Here is a 17,946-nt window from a genome sequence, read left to right on the forward strand (position 1 = left end):
GGCATGTTGTCAGTTGGGCTGCACTTTATTGTCAACGCAACCTTCCACTGACAGCTAAATTCAGGTCAGTGTACCATCAATGATATTCAGCACTGCTGGTCTGAACAGCACCAAGGAAAGCAAAGAGAAATGAATCAGAAGCTTGTCCAGGTATCCACTGGGCAAGGCCAGCACATCATAATGAATGGACTGTAATCTCCAAATCACCACTGACGTTTTTCATTTTGTTTTCATCATTTTTTAACCCACTTGTCCTCTGCCACTTTGTGTGAATGCCCTTGTACCTCTGTAAATGACATTACAGTACATTACATTAAATCATATTACTTCCATTTAGCAGAAGCTCTCGTCCACAGAGACTAGTGCATCAAAGTGGGCCATATAAGCGTGTTCATATAATAGATTTATCTCCCTGTATTTCTTTGCGCTTGCTTGTTCTCCATCTCTCTGCCCGGCTGTTCCTGCAGATGGTGTCTGTGCTGAGCCTCGGCCAGGTTCAGATAAAAGGATTAATTGTGTGGCTGCAGGCTACGCGATTCCAGGCTTCCTGAAGAAGCGAAGTTTGAAGGAAACCTGTTAAAACTTGTAAGGCTCCACTGAGCTCAAGAGCGCGTAGCATCTGGCCCAGGCTTGTAAAACTCACCCAGGCCGTACACTGCTGTTGGTAGTTTCCCTTGGGGGCTGGGGGTGGGGGGAGGGGGGCATGGGGGTGGAACGGGCGCGTGGTCACGAGGGTGGTCAACGCGAAGCTTTGGTCACATGTTTCAGAGCGTGCAACTGGACATGGATAGAAGCATAAGAAACGCATAAGAATATAAAAATGTTGAGCGGGGGGGGCGTGGACTTATGGTCATTAGAGCAATCAAGGTGAGGCTTCGAGGTCACATGCTTCAAAGCGTGCAACTGGACATTGATAGAAATATAAGAAACACATATAAATATAAAAACAACAGCAACATGGCACAAAAGACTAGCAGTGGCTGTAAATGCACCTAGCTGTCCTCCAGGGCCACAGGAGAGGGACGAGCATTTTTATTTCGCTCCAGAGCAAAAAATACAAATCTAACGTGTATTTGAGAGTAACTGTGCTGCTGCCAGCGGAGGTGGGCCCGTTTTTATCCTCTCCTGTGACAGTGCGGGCAGAGGCACTGCTTCTCTCCCCCACTCCTCCTCTCTCCTGTCATCTCTCTCTCCTCTCTCTCCTCTCTCTCTCCTTCCTACCCGGTCACTGACTCACGCACATGCACAGTTGCTTGCACACATACGCCCACGGGCTGACATGAACGCTGACACAGAGCCACGCACCCACGCCGTCGGGCGCGCGCGGGCAGGCGCGCTCGTGACCCCGTCGTCCCCGCCGCGCGCGTGAGCGCACGTGAGCCGACTCCCGCGCGCAGGATGCTCGCGTACGCTCCGGCGCCCCTCCCCCTCAGCACGCATGATGGTGCATTCTCTCACACATGCATGCACACACATACACACACACATGCACATGACATGCATACACACATACACACACACATGCACGCTCACACACACACACACATGCACACGACACGCACACACATACACACACGCACATACACATGCACGCACACACACACATACATACACACACATGCACACACATCATACACACACGCACATACACACACACACATACACACACACACACACACATACACACACGACACGCACACACACATACATGCTCACGCACACACACATACACACACGACATGCACACACACATACACACACGACACGCACACACATACACACACACACATACATATACACACACTCACACACACACATGCACACACATGCATACACATGCATACACACACACACATACACATGCACGCACACACACGCACACAGACACATACACACACACACATACGACACGCACACACACATACACACACACACACACGCACACACGCATACACACTCTCCCTTTTCTTCCTGTCTGTCCCTTGCTCTTGCTGCCAGATTGTATTCCACACCACTGCGGATGCTGACTCTCCTGCAGCCCCTGAGCTGTCTGCAGTAGCCCACAGCTCCGGAACTGTAGCTCCTCCGCTATCAATCTGCTCCAAGCGAGCTGGGAAGGTTCGGCTGGCAGCGTAAGAGAAAGGGGTGGGGGGGGGGGGGGGGGGGGGGGGTGAGGGGGGGGAGGGTGGCTTGTGGGGCGAGTGTGTGAAAAACAGGAGGCAAATGAGGGAGCGAGTGAGCAAAAGGGAGGAGGAAAGGAAAAGAAAGGAGCGGAGTATATAGCAAGAAAAACCGAGAGGGTGAGAAGGGAGCGTGAAAGAGAAAAAGGGAGAGGGTGAGCGAGAACAGGAGGTGAAGAAGACAAAAGAGAGATAGAGTGAAAAGAGAGGAAGAGACAGAGGAGTAAGCGGGGGGGGGGGTAGAAGAGAAGCAGGCAAGTGTTTAGAGAGTGTGCAGCGCGCTGCAGTGGATGTGGGGGCTGCTGGAGCAACATGAAGTGAGCTGAAAATCAGCCCGCAGTCACTGAAGTACAGTCATTAGCGAGGTCTCAGAGACGAGTGAGCCGCCCACTCGCTCTCCACCGTCCTCTCTTCTCCTCTTTGCCCTTTTGCTTACACAGGCGCAACAGGGCACCTTCGGCGGTGGACGCGTCCCATCCAATACTGACAAACGCCTGGTTCGTCTCCTTCGATGTCCAATGAGCCAAATTTCCTCTTCTCCTGGCAATCAATGAGTCAAATTTCCTGTGGCCAGTCGTAGTGAAATGCTCCGGTCTCATGCCCACCTCATGTTCCCGTTGGGTTTTCAAAACCAATCATGAGCTAGAAGCTACGATGGACTGTCCAATCACTGAAATAGCAATCAGTTCAACTTTAAAGCAGCAATGTTCTTACCTTGCATAGAACATAATGCGGTTCTTCTTTCATCAATAGTTCTTAGAGTCTACAGAGGCCATGCTGATTTAATACTCACAGCTCACAAACTGTACATTACACCAAGGTTGTGTGCTTGTTATTAAGCATTCTACCTGTAGGAAGTGTGAATTAATACATCCCTGAGACCATGCTCTTATGTTACAGCAGGTAGGTTCACAATCAATGTTATTGGTCACTGAGGTGCAGACCACACATTACTGGTTGCTGAGCTGCAGATTGTCCCCATTGGATTGGCTTCCAAGCCGTGTGGTTGTTGCCCATTCAGCTGTAATTACAGCATACTAACTTCTTCACAGAATTTGTTAAACAACTGTGGCAGAGATCAACATTTCTATTCAAAGCAGGTCTGCGCGATTAGCCTAACAATCTAATTACAAAGTGAACAGAGCACTAAGGGAAGCATGCTCAGGGATGTTATTATAGAGCATGGCGCTGGATTTAATTGACATTGACTTCCTTCGCAGTTCTCCTCAATATCCCTTTCTTAGTCTACTCCATTAGCTGGGCATGTGCATAAATATTCCTCTGAGCCGCGGTTTCTATCTCTGTGAAGTTCAGAAGCATGACCGAGCCTGTGAATGTCAGCATAGGGAGGCGACACCGGGAAATGGGAGCCGAGAATAAGAGCATGATTGGTTACATTAGCTGACCTCAGCCTAATGCCTGCAATCAGGCTACTCCCACTATGGCAGTGTCATCAAGAACAGCAAAAACCAATGACACTTCCTGAAAAGATCTCAGGCTCAAATTCATTGATTACCTCAGTGATTCCAAAATTCCCAGGGAACAGTTTCACATACACTGGTATTTGCTTTTCTATGTCTAAATCTAAGTAAAGGTCATTAGGTTCCGACTGCAAGATATTTCTGGATATCCACTTAAGCCTGTATGATTTATAGAACACATTTCCTGTTGTTAGGCTGAATGACATCACCCCTCCTCTGATGTCCATATACATTTTCATTTGATCGTCATTGCTTGCACAGGAACTAACAGCTTCCGGAGTTCATATTCTCAACATAGCGATTTAGTTCATTCTGAAGAAGGTGAAATAAACATGAATCGTATGGGTAGAAAAATAACTGCGGTATCCTGAAGGACATTTAAGGATCTGCTGAAGAGAACAGTGGCACAGATTATAGGTACAGAGAGTCAGGCGGCCGGTGGTGAGGCAGTGATTGCATAATTCTACGTTCCAAAGTGGAATGAGTCACAGCAGTAAAGTTTCCTCAGGGAACGAAAGTCCTCTTTCTTTGTCCCTGCACGAGATAAAAAGGGACTGGCTCCAGGACAAACTCGGGTACATTGCAGGTTCTGTGTGTTCCGTTCTGCTTGCAACAGACGTTCTTTTGTCTCGAAAACATTGTCTTCCTCTTTGGAAGTGGCCCCAGCCTTTGAGTGGCCCTAAGTAGGGTCCCCTGAAACCCAACATTATAAATATTATGTGTAATTTAGAATAATTAGGGGCCCCTGTGGGGGGCCACTTATGTCACTAATTGGGTCGAGCCGGCTCGGCTCCTGTTGATCCTAGGATCTCCCTGTGCTGACCCTGGATCAGTCTCATGGATTCTTTCTCACTCACTGACAAAGCTAAGCATGCGAGCATGATCATTCTGGGTTAGTTGTTAGCAGAAAGTACCCAGAGAGGATGTCAATGGCAGAGTTGTAAAGGTGGATAGCCCAGACACCAAGTCACCTCATCCCCCCCCCCCCCCCCCCCCCCCCCCCCCGAGCAGAGCCGTCACCCACAAGTCTTTTAAATTGAGTATTTCAATGAAGGGTGGGGGAGGGGGGGCAAGGAGAGGTGGCAAGGCCTGTGTCACAGTTTCTGTATCAGCAGATGCATGATGTACAAACACCTGCACACGATCACAGAGAGTTCCCACTGAAGCAGCCAATGAATGCCTCTCTGGGCAGCATGACGTCACATCCTCCACCGGCCCATAATCACACACAGCAGCTGCTCCACAGTCTCTAATCCCCACCCTTTAGGGCAGGGGTGTCAAACTAAATACCCAGGTGGCCGCAGTGCCTGTGGGTTTTTGTGGTTTCCTTTCACCACGCTGCCAACTAAGGCTTTGAGAACCAGGTGTGTTGATTCTTTAGCCAGTCAATGACTTAAATGAACCACTGGTGCAGTGAACACCTAAAAACCAGCAGACATTGTGGCCCTCCAGGACTGGAGTTTGGCACCAGAGCCTTTGGGTGTGAAACATGCACAACCAAACTCTGCCACTGTCCTCCCCAAGGACTCATTTCACCCCATTACTAAATACTAAATAAGTCAATGTTTCAAATTTGCTAAAAAAAAAAAAAGAATCATATATGCATGTGACATGTCCATATTCTTATGGCATCGTAACACATCAGTGTACTAAAATCAAATGTATTTGTTGAATGCACTGGAATACTATTTATATACTGTCTAACCATCCATAACATATGAAAATAATTAGTTCGGACTTATATAGTTTGGTATTATTCTATGTGGGACGTGAATATTGGCTTCATCGCAACCAAAATACATCAGAAAAGGAGTAGATGTGTAAAAATGAGGGGAACAGAGAGGGAAGAAAGAAGAACAAGTGTAATGGCAGCTCTGTCAGAAGAAGAACGAGGAAAATGCTAGTGTTCAGGACAGAAACATTGGGGAATTGAAAAGCCCTCAAACTGTGACTCCCACACTGAGCTCTGGCCCTGTGTGGGGGAGGAGAAAGCACTATATTATGCAGCAGGTGGGCGACCTCCCACGAAGGGAATGGGGTTAGTTTGCATTATTCTGCTGTGGAGGCTGAAGCGCTCTCTCTCTCTCTCTCTCTCTTTCTCTCTCTTTCACTCTCTCTTGCTCTCCCTCTCTGTCTGTCTCATTAAATGTTCTAATTTGGGGTCATTTGTTGACAATGCGTGTAAAATGTCAAGCCAATTAAATATCTGAACAATTACTTCAACATACAGCACAATGTTGATGACAATAAACATCATGGCCACCGAACCAAACGATTACCAAGTATGTGAACTGTTCCGCAGTATCCTAGAGAATGTTAGTAATTCTTGTACTAAAAACTGCTTTCCAGCGGCTTAGTAGTTGTAACAGAAGTCCAGACAACGAGACAGACTGCAGTCTGTCATGAGAGAAATCTGTCTTAATGCCATTCATCTCTCACACAAGAAAAATGTTGAAGGCCTGGGGGTGATAATTTAAGACATCTGTTTAAAGCAATAATTTAAGAATGTAACAAGTGTAACGGACGCATCAGGGCAATGAACTGTCATTTGCTACAGAAGAGGCTCAGAGGCAGATTGAATTGACACTTTTTATCATCGATTTTATGATTCTCTATGCATTGATGTTACAGGTTCCGTGATGAATCAAGCCAAGGCTATTGCATCATCAGTGTCTGGCTCCTATTAGATGTACTGTATAATATAACAGCATTAGCCATGCTTTGAGTAATTAATTAAAATGAAATGAAAAGGATCGTGGGGCCCCATCACACTCTCTTGTCACTATGCATATATAAAAATGTGCGTCATTTCAAAATGCAAATCGCATTTGCAGGTTACCATGCAACCATTAGTCAGTCATTATTCTACCGTATGTCATTAGCCAGATGAATGTACCAACGTTCACATCTCCTCAGCTCAGGATGAATATAGAAACAGGGACGGCTTCATCTGAGGGCTGCGGGGGCGAGGGGTCCCTGATGTCAGACCTGTATTGTCCTACACGGATTGTGTCTTTCGAGCTTTAACGTTGCGCAGATGTCGTCAGAACGTTACGGCAACGTTATGGGTCACGGCGACATCGTGGCTAGGTCAGTGGTCATGACCCTGACTCGGAGGGGTAGCTATTTATGACTAATCGAATGGCCGTGAGCAGGGGGGAGGAGCTCATTTCATGGATGGGTTGATCAGTAATTCAGATTACCATGGTGAAGAGTCACAGCCGCATGCCCACAATGTCACTGCAGCGCGCCTCAGCATGTCTGCCTGCTATTGCTGCGTTTTTCATCATCTCCTATGTGTGCGAACACGCGCTTTTGTGGGTCTGAACGTGGCTGTGCTCACGTGAGCTGTGATTGTTAACGTGTGCGTGTGCACGTGCGTGTCATATGTACACAAGTGCCTGTGAGGATGTGTGCATGTTTGTATGTGTGTGCCCTTGAGTGGGTGTTTGTAAATGAAATTTGCATTCTGCTGACAAGCTTCGAGTGATGCATTCAGAGTGAATGATGTCCTCTACGGTAAAAGTGAGGGGGGGGGGGGGGTCAAAGTGACTATTAAGTGGGTGAGCTTCACTCAATCTTACTTTGGCAAAACAATGTTTCAATGGAATTCACTTTATAGTTGCAGAAGGGGGGGTTTGTGGCATTAGAGACTGATATCACAGAGAGCTTACCTTCAGAGATTTATCATGTCATCCACCTCCCTGCTTCATCCCCCCACACACAGCCAGCCAGTGACTAAGCTGCTTGGGCCACCTCAGACAATCACAGTTCCCATCACAGGGACCCCACACACTCTGACTGACCAGCTGACCACACACAAAGACAACACTCACCGATTGCTCAGGGTCTACTCTCACCATATACAGTATATCTGCTCATCCAGCCTCTGTCGAATAGATAGCACGATCTGCACATGTTGATCTGTACCAGCGCTTGCTTTTACGCTTTCCTAGATTTTTGACTTTTTGTGATGATCCCTGACCGATCGAATCTCAGGATGTTTTGACTGCCAATTTACGACAAGATAGGAAGAAGGGAATCTGCCTGCTGTCACTGTGGGTCTGAAGATCGGGGCAGGCTCCTCTGTCATGTCTAGTCGCTGGTTAAAGACGTAGTCAGTTTGTTTTTGTTGAGTCTGGGCATTCCCTAGCTGCTGGAGCTCTCACAATGTCTTGTCTCAACAATACACTGCTATTTTACCAAAGAAAACTCAGCTCTTTTTCTGCCTGACAGGGTGTGATTTACGTAGATGGTGGGAACTGTGTGTGTGTGTGTGTGTGTGTGTGTGTGTGTGTGTGTGTGCGAATTTGCGTGTGCGGGCACGTACGTGTGCATGTCTCTTCAGTCTGCCTTCAAATGTGAGTGAACTCTTCAGCTATTCTTCTGGCTGTGCAGGACGCGGTGATCTCTGGATGCACAAAGTGCCCACCGTGGGTCCACAACCCTGCTATCCCCACGCTCGCTTTTTCTCGCCCCATTTCCCCAATGTTCCCCAAATCCCCGCATTCTCTCGCCCAACCCCTTTTCCATCTCTCACGCGCGCACTCACTTCCCTCTCCTCCCCCCCGCACGCACCCCTGCCCCTTCGCGCCCCTTCCGCATCACTTCCTGTTTCCACGCCCCTGCCCCGCATATCTGAGGCAAGCGGCTGTGAAGGACGCATGGGGGGGGATAGGGGGGTTGGGGGGGGGCGATCCCAGAGGACGGTCCCCGCTGCGATGCGCTGCGCTGCGCTGAAGAACTGCTAGCTCCCTGGCACTCACGCCTCTGGAGCCGCCCCTTCTTCCTCTGCCCGCTTGGCACGGCGGCAGCGCACGCGGGTACTGTAAGAGCGGGTTGCCGTGGCAACGGCACCGGAGGGCCCACGCATCCCTTTTTGTCGTGCTACCGGAGGCTGGCCGGGGCGGATGACTGATCAGATGATGGATCTGCCGCCGTTCCGCGCTGAGCTGAGGTAACAGCAGATCACTGATATTCACCCGGTGCGTTTAGGTTTCCTTTTTCAAAGGAAAGGGGATTTCTTCTGACTTCCTTACATTTAGAGGGAAAATGTCTGTGTTATGTACACATCTTACACGGTGTGATAAACATGCAGTACCTGTAAAATGACAGCCAGCGCAATGGAAAAAGAGGTCTTAAACAACGCGTTCCCCGCCTTCGTGGGGGAATGCTGCCTATCGGACAAAGTACGCTGTTATGCAAGTGAGAAAAATTTGATAAGATGACCGATGCACTACTTGGACTGTATGCCTCTTTCTCTTGGCTGTGAAGTCGGTGTCTCAGAGTCCAACCAGCGAGAGGAAGCAGTGGCGTGGCCATAGCAAGCACGGTGATGAAACCTAGATAACTGGATCACAAGTACAGATTACATCATACTGCTCCCCATTGAACGCATCACAACATGGCTTCCCCAAGCTTCAGGCTGCCTGCTGTGAACAGCTCGCATTCACCCTATCACTATGCGCAAAGTGACGAAACCAACCCGCACAATTCTAATCATTCTCACAAGGAACCACGTTGATGACGTTTATTACCGGTCTTGCTGTACGCATGCTACATTTAAAATCTGACAAAGGTGGGGATTTAAAAGCCCCTAGAGGTTTATTTCCATTGTGTGTCCTCTTTTTGCTACTGTGCACTTTAAATGTTTGCCATGGTAATGTTTTACACAAACAATAAGCAAAATTAACTTCAACAAAGAAGTGCGCTAATTAAAAATTAGCCAAATAATCACCACCTATGTATGCACACACAAACACACACAGGAGCACAGGCACACACAAACACACACAGGAGCACAGGCACACACAAACGCACACAGAAGCACAGGCACACACAAACACACACAGAAAAGCAGGCACACACGAACGCACACAGAAACACAGGCGCACAAACACACACAGGAGCACCGGCATGCACAAACACACACAGGAAAACAGACACACACAAACACACACAGAAGCACAAGCACACAGAAACACACACAGGAGCACAGGCACACACAAACACACAGGAGCACAGGCACATACAAACACACACACAGGCACACACAAACACACACACAGGCAGGTACAGATTGACTTTTCTTTCTCTTCTTCGACCCTCATTATCTCTGTTATATCTCTGTAAGTGAAGTCAGTAGCTCTGTCAGAGCCACTGTTCTTCTCTCTCCAGAGAGAACAGAGAAACAGCGACAGATGGAGAACAGCAGGAGCCAGGAACTGTTTGTTCCAGGGTGGTGAGGTGACTGGATCCATTGTCCAGAGTGGAGATAATGGATTTTACTTTCTGCTAATTTCACTAGAAGGCACAGTTGGAAATACTGCAGAGTATGCAAAGCATATCCCACTGCCAGCAGACTCATCATCACTGCAGTGGCCAGGAATGGCCTTGTCCCACTTTGACTCCAATCCATCAACCTTCAAAAGCACTCTAAAGTGGTGCCCGCACTCTCATAACATTAGACCAAGGTTAAGGCAATGTTTTCACTTCAACCATAATTGTTTGTGATGTCATTGTGACACCACATTTCATTTTCTCCAATGGTGTCAGAGAAGGAAGGGGGAGGAGTGTTCACTTCTTCACTACTTCAACATTTCCTCTTCTCTCACTCATAGAAAGAACAGAATTCCTTATTTTGTTAAACTTTGGAAAACCCAATAATAAAACCAAGTTGTGCCAGACAATAGCGCATATTATTCCATTATTGTTCACCTTTTACCCAACCTGGAACACAGTCCCCCTAAGTGGAATGCAATCTTAAGGCTACAGATCAATCTATTTGTGAGAGCGCAGACTAGCAAGACATCCTCTGAAACACTCAAAGCTAGCCGCCATTTCTTCTCGCTGTACCACACTCTTTCAGCTGGGCTCCACACCCATTGGCTCAAAGATTTTGGGGGCTCACAGACTGCAGGCCACCAGTCAGCCACATCATGAGGTGGGGGTAACTCTGCCATAAACCCACACTCCCTGGTGCAACACCAAATGCATTCCCCCATGGGATCCCCAGCCACAGTAACAACTGACAGTCAGGATTTGGCAGTGTATGAAGAACCTCTGCTTTATCCGAATGCCCCACCCAGAAGCCCTGTATGTAGTTTCCTTTATTAAGTTCATATTCCATCTATTCTATGGTCCGTGTTTGTTGTATTTATGGTGCACTGACACTGACTTAATCCCACAGGGTTTCCACAGTAATTACATGCCAAACACAAAAGGAATCATCCCCTATACACTCCTAGGTTAGAGGTGGTGAAATATAAGACCTGTCAGCTTTGCTTTTGCTGTCCTAAATATGAGGAAAAGATAGAGGAAATATGTAGGCAGAGTCCAATGAAAATTGTTATTCAGATTTATGGTGCTTGACACATTGCCCTGACAGGCCCCAACCCCCCCAGAAATAACATTGCAGGATGTACTGTGGATGAGCGGATATTTCTTTTTGCATGTACAGTATATGCAGCTTATAAAAGTGCTCTTGGCTGGTGCTGCTCTTGATCCATTATATATAAATATATAATACACGGTACAGTACTTCCTCTGTCAAAAATATTGCTCTTTTGGAAAAAATTTCTTATGCATGTCTCTTAAGATTTCAACTTACAGAGCAAGTGAAATGCACTTTTTAAAAGTGGTATGTGTTCAATAATGCATTTTTATAATGCATTCACTCCATTGAACTTGCGCGTATTTGTGTGAGTATATTTGTGAGTGTATGTGTGTACAAACCGTGCGTAAGTATATATGTATGTGTGTGTGTGTTTGGGTATGCATGTGTGTGTGTGTATGTATGTGCGTGTGTGTGTATGTACGCCCATTGTGTGTGCGCCCATTGAAACCCCATTGGTTCAAAGTGTCTTTCTGTTAACTCTCGGGGTTGTTCACTAGGACCTTTAATCTCACTAGGAATTATGTGTGGCTTTCATCGCCGTGGCAATAAAGGTCTGCTTCAGCGGCGGAGCCTGCTGAAGAGCTGCCTGAGTGACTAATAACTTCGATGAGGTCATCTGTTCCGGAGTGACATGGCGGGGAGGGGCGGGGCTGTGGGTGTGCTCACTGACCAGCCAGCGCAGGGCCTGGGGCTCGCCCACAGATGGATGGCCCTCTCGGGTTATCTCAGGGGAGGAGCAAAAATAACACAAGGGGGTGGGGTAAGAGACGAGGCTCAGATACGCAAGTAACAAAAGGAGCGTATTCCCACCCACAATGACCAGCACCATCCCCCCAAAATAACACACACAACAGATACATACAAATACACAAACACATACATGCACATACATGCACACACACACACACACACACACGGCAGTCTTTGCCAGGCCAGCCGCAGCCATTGCTCTGAACACATAGATGTCTGGAACAAGGCTGAGTGTGGGAATACAGCTGTATCCGGCAGAGCACAGCCAGGGAAACAGCTGCGGAGGGGGGAGGGGGGCACCAAGGAGCGCCCCCCCCCAACTCCAATATCCAGCATGGAACCACAGCAGTTAGAAGCGTGCCTGTGACTGAGAGCTCCACGCCCACCCATTCCGTTCGGGAGCAGGGGGCTCTGAATAATGCGGAGTGGGCTGGTGCTTCTCTTCAGAAGAGAGGAGTGCGGGAGGGAGGGTGTGTGCGCACTGCTATAGCAACTGGATGTTCTTCCTCTGCGTTAGAAGGGGTGCGCACGCGCATTCGCGCGCAATGCCTCCGCGCGGGTTCCGCAGCCGGCCCAGGCAGCCAGCGGGATTGTGGGAGCGCGAGCGGGGCGTGACGAGCGGGGGGCGGAGGAGGGGACGGAGAGGGTGGCGCCGCCGCTACTGTGAGGGCTGGAATCTTGTCCAGGCCTGACCTCGGGAATGTTCCGGAACTCTGGCTTTGAAGGGTGGCGGGGAGAGTTAGTGGAAAAGGGGGGGGGGGGGGGGGGGGGAGGGAGGGAGGGAGGGAGGAGACAGACAGCACGGAGTGAGAGAGGAACAGAGAAATGGGAGAACGGAGAGCAGCAGAACAGCTCGCTCTATGGATGGAAACAGGTATCACCGAGAATCGCTGGAAGCTGTTGAGCAGAAGGGCATGGTCTGTAACAGCAGATCACGTTTGTCATAAATATTTATGCTAGGCGTCCATGTTCCGTGAATAGCGGCAGCCCGGAGAGCAGTCAGAGACATTTTATATCTGACTTTGGATTGAGTTCCTCCATACAAATTACCCTTAATTGAGCTGCGGTGTAATTGCCATGTTCCTAATGGTTATTTTTTCATTTTACTGTCACCCACCTGAACTCACAGAAACCTGCCATCTGTGAATTAGACCTAGAACACCCTACAGATCATAAAAATCAGACTCAAATTACAATAATTACTGCTCTCCATCAATAGAACTAGTTTAGCCTGATGCATTACCATTGTGAACATACTGAAGAGGGGACAGTGATTTTTTTTTATCCCAGTGCACAAGCACAAGCTGAATCGTTAAAACAGCTTTTTCCCTTCAGTGGCAACGGTGAAAAATTTCACAGCGTTTTCATTTTCATTAAACGCCTGATGGCGCGGATTTTCCACGGCGTATGCCTCCTGATTTTTTTTTTCTCTCCTCTCGGCGCTGCGGGTTCTGATGAGCTCGGTGGTTGCCATGGCGACCAGCACGCCGCCTCGGGAAAGTGGGCGGACAGCGCCGACCGAGGCGTTTAGCGAGGGAGACTCGAGAGGGGAGCCGAAATCGCGGAACGCCCCCCTTGTTACCCCCCCTGTCGTCAGATGGACTCGTGCCTCGCTGCGAAGTCGTGAGAGGTCACGTCCGAACGCATCGTGACAGTCAGGGACGTCGGACCACAGCGGCGATCGGGCCGGCCAGCAGGGCGGGAGAGTAGGGGGGGCGGGTGGCTGGTGTTTAACGAAGGCTAGTTATCAACACTTGTTTCCTGCCTGTTATTTTCAGCAGCTCTCCTCTTTCAGAAAGAACAGACTCTCTGGGGATTGTGCCCTTCCTGTTGTCTGAGAAAAGAAAGACTCTCACTTTACTTTGTGCAAGTAACACATTAGACAACCTTCACAATGTCTCTTTAAAAAAAAAAATTGAGGGGCAGTGAATGTATTCTAACATCTAATAGCTTGTAGGTAAAAATAGCTTTGAAAGGTCAAACTAAGAAATGACACCAGTACCGCCCAGCTAGCCTGAGAGTGGTAGCTGTCGATATGGACTATAGTCTACACATTACCATCACAAGTCATTCTCTTGAGAAAGGAAACACAGTTTGCCACTCCGTAGCATGTAGTGTGGTGATCAGACAATGCCTTTTGTGGCAGTTGTACTTTTGTCAAAGTAATTAACAGATTGATTCTGTGTAACTCTAATTGTTGGAGCTGTCTGTTAAATAAATAAATTACTATAATACTGTATATTCAAGAAAGTACCTTGTTTTTCCATTCTTCGTATACCCTGTGCAATATACATGCATTTGCTGAAAACTTATACTTGTCGTGGATGGTGCATCGTAGAGGCTCAAAGAGATGGGAGCGTAACATAGAGACTGCACTCTCTGTCTTTCTCATCTCACTGCAGTAGGACAGAGATCTGCCCGGGTTCTCCTGGCTGGGTTCCAGCTGGATGTGTGGGTTCTGCGCCAGTGAAAGCAGGCAGAGGCATGCCCACGACATAGCTGTGGGGCGACATAGCTCAGGAGGTAAGAGCGGTTGTCTGGCAGTCGGAGGGTTGCCGGTTCGATCCCCCCCCTGGGCGTGTCGAAGTGTCCCTGAGCAAGACAACTAACCCCTAACTGCTCTGGTGAATGAGAGGCATCAATTGTAAAGCGCTTTGGATAAAAGCACTATATAAATGCAGTCCATTTTACCATTTACCATTTACCCACGAACTGTGCCTGGCTGCCAGACCTCGCCCTGGCCAGGAGACACAGACCGACCACGCCCAAAGCCCGAACCGCAGCCTGGTGGCTGCAGCGTTCCTCTGAGGTCTGTTCTTCTCTCCTGGGAGGGGCGGGGCAAAACGAAATGACAAAAAGCAGAACCAATGACGAGAAGACAATTAAAACCGGGAGCCCACTTGCAGTAAACTGTTTGTGGGCGAGAGACACCAGGAGAAATTAGCCAGACGTTTTGCAACATTTTTACAACAGGCAGGTACGAGTTTTCGAATGGAAAAACTGTTCCCCACCCTCCTGATATTACCCTTTTGATTACAGGTGAGATTTCATTTTGTTCAAATGCCCAGTGTGCCAAAGGTCCAGTGTGTAATCAAGACTATGCGTAAACAAAAGACAGCAAAACGAATGGAGGAAAAAACAAGCCTCTGTCAGTGGGCCTCCAAACCTCTGTGAGCCCCAGCAAATCTCCCTCTTTGCATTAGCGTGTCTCAGCCAATAGCCATTTCAGCCTCTGAGAGCCTCAGCAAGTGGCCCATATACTGTCAGCAATAGCTAGGTTGTCATTCCAGAGTGAAAATTCCAGCTATTAGCCGAAGATAGAATCTAGCTGCAAACAGGTTCTGCTACTGCTGAATACCCTCTGGAATTTGGTGATGTTCTGTTGCCTGTACCAAGCTGGCTCACCAGCTGGACATGGTATTGCCAGGATGGTTGCTATGTCACCCATCTTGTTGCCAGCTTAACCATCTCCGAACCGGCTTCAAACCAGCAGGACCAGCTTCAAACCAGCTGGATCAGCTTGAAACCGGGCTGCAACCCAGCTGGAATTTCAACCAGGTTCATGCAGGAAAACAGTGGTAATGGAGAGGGAAGGGAATTGCGACCGGTATTCGCAAGTGTGATGGCTGAACCAGGTTGTGTTTAAAATGTCACCTGGCAGACACAAACAGAATGAAATCCACAGCGCCACCACCTGCCCCAGTAGGAGGACGGATCGACCATTAGCGACCGTTACTGATTTCCATAGACAATACCGCGCTTTGCATTGGAAATGTTGGAGTCGGCCTGGGGTTAGCAAAAGCATAACAATTCAGCCTGCGAATCTGGAGCCTCGCGAGCCAAATGAAGATAAAGGGAGAGGGCGGATGGGGAGAGCTGGGAGAGGTTATCGCAAACAGGGCTGTTTGCGGTGTTTCGCGTTGTTTTCTGACACAGCGAAGATACTGCAACTCTGCTGCAATGCTCCATCTTCATCAGGGGAATATCATGCGTAAAACTGAGACTTGATGAAATGGATTGAGTTGCCACTGAGGTTCGGATAAACATGTGTTTTCTCCCTCCGCAGGGTCGAGCCACACTCCCGAGGTGTGACACCGCCTCGTTCTTAATGTCGTACTTACACTTTATTGAATCCAGCTGAAAATAAGAACAACAGTTGGTCCAATCCTGATGGGACCAGACAGCCTTTAGACAAAATAAGGGTACGGATGATTACTGTTGATTAGACGGAAGCAAGCCTGAAATTGTGCGACCTTGCATGCACCTTTCCTAGTCTGCTTTGTAGTTCTTATGGCTGCGCTTCAATGCAGAACAGCTCTTTGAAATTAAATTAATGCACAGCTGCCACTTGGTCTTGTTGAAAGACTAGGTTAAATCACATCAGAATCAGGAGGATCGGGAGCAAATTCATTTAGAGGACAAAGCAAGGGGGATGAAAGCACTCACCACACACATTCAGCCACACACACACACACACACACCACACATATGCACAAACACACACACACACACACACACATATACACACACACACACACACACCACACATATGCACAAACACACGCACACACACACACACACACACACACACACCCCACACATATGCACACACACACACACACACACACATACACACACACACACACACACACACACCACACATATGCACAAACACACACGCACACACACACACGCACACACACACACACACACACATATGCGCACACTGCACACAATGACAGAAGAAGGGCGGCCAATATGCTGACTGGTCTTAATAAGGAGGAGACTTAGGAAGGCTGACACGAAGAAAGACTGAGGCATGGCTGAACAAAAATAAGTCATTCCTATAAATAAGCACAAAACCACAAAGCAATTTTGAATACACTTTTCAAAGGATACTAAATAGAGCTTGGCACTATATGATCTAAACCCACTCTTGAACTGATACTGAATACAAGCAGTGGATACAAGGAAATGAATGGTCTTGAAACAGTACGCGCAAGGGAAACCTCAGTGCCCTCCATGCCCTATGTATTCAAGGTTAATATGTTAATCCAGTGTTTAGGATCCCGTTTGAAATCCTCTTTCTGCTGAACTCACACTGTCTTGTCGCAGATAATCAGAGCCTAAGGTACTTCTGGCATCTGCGAGTGCAGCAGCAGCAGCTGTGGGTCAACAGTTACACCAAACCACATACCCAGGATCAGCCCAACCCTAATCTTAATCCCATTCATTTTGTGTGAAAGGTTAAACCAGTCTATCTATACCGCGGGGGTGCTTAAATAGCTCAGAGACCTGAGGCCTGTGCTGCATACAACTAAGAGTAGTGAGTCCCTGTAATGTCCTCCAAAACTGTCCTCCTTCTGTGGACAAAAGTAGCCAACAACAGGATTGGTGGCCACCCTTAGGAATACTGATCTTCTGATCTTCCATCGGTTGTATATCCTACATGTCTTCACCAGACCGGAAGTTTTAAAAAGACATTTAATTAGATTTCAAAAAATATATTCATTCATCTATATTATTTAACATTTATTTGTCTTCACAATGTGTAATCTTGACTTTGCTATTTTAACAAATATCTTGTAGTTCAGTGCATTACACTTTCTCCCTATAAATATCTTGAAGAGCAAATTATACGGTTGTCAAGATTCTGTGAAACAGACGGGAAAAGAATCCAGCTTGTGTGTCCCTGAAATACTACGCAAGAATTAGCTAAAGAATACCAGAAAGGAAATGATCATTTGCATGGTGGAAGTTTTGAATTATTGCTTAACAGAACAACAAACATGTTTGCGAATAATGTGCCTTCAGTGTGACTCAGGACTTAATATGGTCTTCCTATGAACCAAGGAAATTCCTCTGCTCATATTCCATGTCCTTTAAATATTACGATTTATGATGTATATTTTAATGATGACGTGCACCAATAAGTGTTATATTTGCCATCTAGTGAATCTACTGATTACAGATGAAATTGATATATGTGACTGTATTGAAATACAGTCACATATATTTGTAATAATGAATTCCTTTATCTAAAACACATAACTCAGGATCTGTATTTTTGGGTATTACATGAAAGCATTTACCAGATGCTCTTATCTCAAGCAACTGATAGGGAATATATTCATTTTAT

This window comes from Anguilla anguilla, chromosome 6 (genome assembly GCF_013347855.1).
Source record: "Anguilla anguilla isolate fAngAng1 chromosome 6, fAngAng1.pri, whole genome shotgun sequence".
In the NCBI taxonomy this organism is placed as follows: domain Eukaryota; kingdom Metazoa; phylum Chordata; class Actinopteri; order Anguilliformes; family Anguillidae; genus Anguilla; species Anguilla anguilla.